Source organism: Cebus imitator, unplaced genomic scaffold (genome assembly GCF_001604975.1).
Source record: "Cebus imitator isolate Cc_AM_T3 unplaced genomic scaffold, Cebus_imitator-1.0 Scaffold191, whole genome shotgun sequence".
NCBI lineage: Eukaryota > Metazoa > Chordata > Mammalia > Primates > Cebidae > Cebus > Cebus imitator.
Window position 1 is genome coordinate 1,360,983 of NW_016107506.1, and position 3,590 is coordinate 1,364,572.

General features: G+C 44.1%; 1 non-coding gene across 1 annotated transcript; it reads left to right on the forward strand.

Annotated features, from left to right (window-relative positions):
* Positions 1-1,811: 1,811 nt before the first annotated feature.
* On the forward strand, positions 1,812-1,946 carry LOC119473882. The gene has a single exon (XR_005203130.1). It is a non-coding gene; the product is annotated as a U4 spliceosomal RNA (small nuclear RNA).
* Positions 1,947-3,590: the final 1,644 nt, after the last annotated feature.

Below are 3,590 nucleotides of genomic sequence, written 5' to 3' on the forward strand. Positions count from 1 at the left end.
TGAGATGAGTTCTCACTCTGTTGCCCAGGCTGGAGTGCAGTGAGGCAATCATAGCTCACTCACTGTATCATTGAACTCCTGGGCTCAAGCCATCCTTCTGCCTCGACCTCCCAAGTAGCTGGGACTACAGGTGTGAACTACCACATTTGACTAATTTAAAAAAAAATTATATTTTGTAAAGATGGGGTCTTACTATGTTGCCCAGGCTGGCCTCAAACTCCTGGCCTCAAGTGATCCTTCTGCCTCTGCCTCCCAAAGTGCTGGCATTATAGGCATGAGCTACCTCCTTTGGCCTGTCTGCTTCCCTTTAAGGAAGCTTCTAGGAAGACCCACTGAACATATATCCACTTACAGAAACATGGCCACATCCTGCTGCTAGTGAGCTGAGAAATACAGACTAATATACTGCATATACTGTGCAGAAAAGCTTCCAGCTAGGCCAGGTGCAATGGCTCAAGCCTGTAATCCCAGCACTTTGGGAGGCCAAGGCAGGTGGATCACCTCAGGCCAGGAGTTCGAGATCAGCCTGGCTAACATGGTAAAACCTGGTCTCTACTAAAAATACAAAAATTAGCTGGGTGTTGTGGTGCGTGCCTGTAATCCCAGCTACTCAGAGGCTGAGGCAGGAAAATTGCTTGAAACCAGGAGGTGGAGGTTGCAGTCAGCTGAGATCACATCACTGCACTCCAGCCTGGGCAAGAGAGTGAGACTCTGTCTCCAAAAAAAAAAAATAATAATAATGTTCCAGTCAAAAATCAGGGTTCTGGTTTGCATGTTGGGAAGGGAGACAGGAATGGGTGGACTAAAAGGTCTTTTCTTAGGAAGTAACAATCTGGAACTTGAATGACAAGAAGCCTCTGGTTAGATGATGGGAGCAGAATGTTTCAGGCAAGGGAAACAGCATATGGAAAATGGTGATTCTGTGGAAACAAAGTCTGAAACGTAACGAGGAGGAAAGGAGATGAGTCTGGGAGATGGGCAGTGGCTAGACCATACAGGCCTTTACTTGTCAGAGAATTGCTTTCATTTAAAAAAAAAAAACTGAAAAATTTTAATTGCACTGGGAATTTATTTATTTATTTATTGACAGAGTCTCGCTCTGTCACCCAAGCTGGAGTGCAGTGGCACGATCTCAGTGCACTGCAACTTCTACCTCCTGGGTTCAAATGATTCTCGTGCCTCAGCCTCCACGTAGTTGGGATTACAGGTGTGTGCCACCATGCCTGGCTAATTTTTGTATTTTTAGTATAGATGGGCATGAACACCATTTCATCATAATGGCCAGGATGGTTTCAGACTTCAGACCTCAGGTGATCTACCCACCTTGGCCTCCAAAGTGCTGGGATTACAGGCATTAGGCACTGCACCCTGCCTGCAGTGGGAATTAATTTTAAAGGAAGGAAGTGACATGCCTTAGATTGTTGCTAGTGCTGATATATAGCAGATGTTAAAGAAATCTACCCTTAAGTACACTGGAAATGTCTTGGTTTTTAATCCTGATTACATCCCTGGTCATTTAATGGGATGTGGGAAATTATTGATTGTTTTTGCCTTATATCTATAGGCAACATATAAAATTATATTTGCTCATCAGCTACCTAAAACTAGTAATACCATGAAGCAAATAAAAAGTAAAATGCTTTCCATTGGGGATGTGGATTACAGCAGATATGAGAAGGTTGTGTGTGTGGTGTGTGTGTGGGGTACTAATAAATAAGAAAAAGTCACATGTGTGTATCTGTGCTTGAGGCAGCTCTTTGAGGATGTGTGTAAATCAAGAAAAGGGCTTTTATTTAGATTTCTTTAATCGTAGCTTTGCACAGTGACAGTATTGTAGCCAATGAGGTTTATCTGAGGCGCGATTACTGCTAAGATTTCTTTAATCGTGCCTTATTAATTTTATTTTCTTTTTTAAGGTCACTAGGTATTTGGTAGGAATCTGAATCATACTGCTGGGCAGTGCTAGACAGCAATATTGACGTTTGTAAATTTACACTTGGCTTCTTAGTTTCTGTTGAGCAATTTGCGCTGCTTCAACACCATAAATGAGAGATGATGGTAAGCAAAACTTCAGCCTTCAGCTTTCCTGATGTATTAGGAATTGCCACAAATGCCTGTCTGTGGTTGCCCTCTACTGGACTAGTTAAGCCTAACGTTTAAAAGCCACTAGACGACGGTCCCCTTTGTAATATCCTCTACTGGCAGAGACTACTCACCCTTTAGGCCTGAGAGAGGCCTCTCAGCACCCCCCTTTCTCTCACCATCTCTGATAATGTGTTTGGATGACTATTTGATCAACGTCTGTCTCCTCCCTGTCTACACAGGCTGTACTCTGCATGAGGACAGGGACTCTGCCTCCGAGTGGCTGACACCATTCTTCAATAAATATGTGTTCGATGGATGAATGAAGGGGGAATGAAGGGCCCAAATGTCAAGAGTGAGCCTTTCACACTTCACTCCAGCTGCCTGCAGCACATAGGAGAAAATATAAATTCAAAGCATCTGTCTTGGAAAGTTTTTCTAAGCAACTTATGCTACTCTTAAAAACCCTGTTGGCCAGGCGTGGTGGCTCACACCTGTAATCCCAGCACTTTGGGAGGCCAAGGTAGGTGGATCATGAGGTCAGGAGATGGAGACCATCCTGGCCAACATGATGAAATCCTGTCTCTATTGAAAATATAAAAATTTGCTGGGTGTGGTGGTACATGCCTATAGTCCCAGCTACTCAGGAGGCCGAGGCAGGAGAATCTCTTGAACACAGGAGGCGGAGGCTGCAGTGAGCCAGGATCGCACCACTGCACTCCAGACTGGGTGACAGAGCGAGACTCTGTCTCAAAATAACCCACAAAAACCCCGTTTATTAAAGTATTACATATATACAGAAAAGTGCACAAATTGCAAGTGTCTAGTTCAATGAATTTTCAAAAACTGGTCATACCCCTATAACCAGTATATAGATTAAAAAATAGAATGTCACCAGAAACCCACCTGTGCCCTTGTGATTTTAACAGTATAGAGTTCTTCTGCCTGTTTTTATATTTATAAAAATGAAATAATACAATATGTACTGTTTTGCATCTGGCTTCTTTTCTTTTTCTTTTTTTCTTTTTGAGACAGAGTCTCATTCTTGTCACTGGAGTGCAGTGGCATGATCTTGCTCACTGCATCCTCCACCTCCTGGGTTCAAGTGATTCTCATGCCTCAGCCTTCTGAGTAGCTGAGACCGCAGGTGTGCAGCACCATGCCTGGCTAATTCTTATATTTTTCTGTAGAGAGGGGATTTCACCCTATTGCTCAGGCTGGTCTTGAACTCATGAGCTCAAGCAATCTGCTTGCCTTAGCCTCCCAAAGTGCTGGGATTACATGTGGGAGCCACCACACCTCGTCTTGGAATCACATTTCAATGTTTCGGTAAAGATGAGCAGAAAAGGGCCGGGCGCGGTGGCTCAAGCCTGTAATCCCAGCACTTTGGGAGGCTGAGGCGGGTGGATCACAAGGTCAAGAGATCGAGACCATCCTGGTCAACATGGTGAAACCCCGTCTCTACTAAAAATACAAAAAATTAGCTGGGCATGGTGGTGCATGCCTGT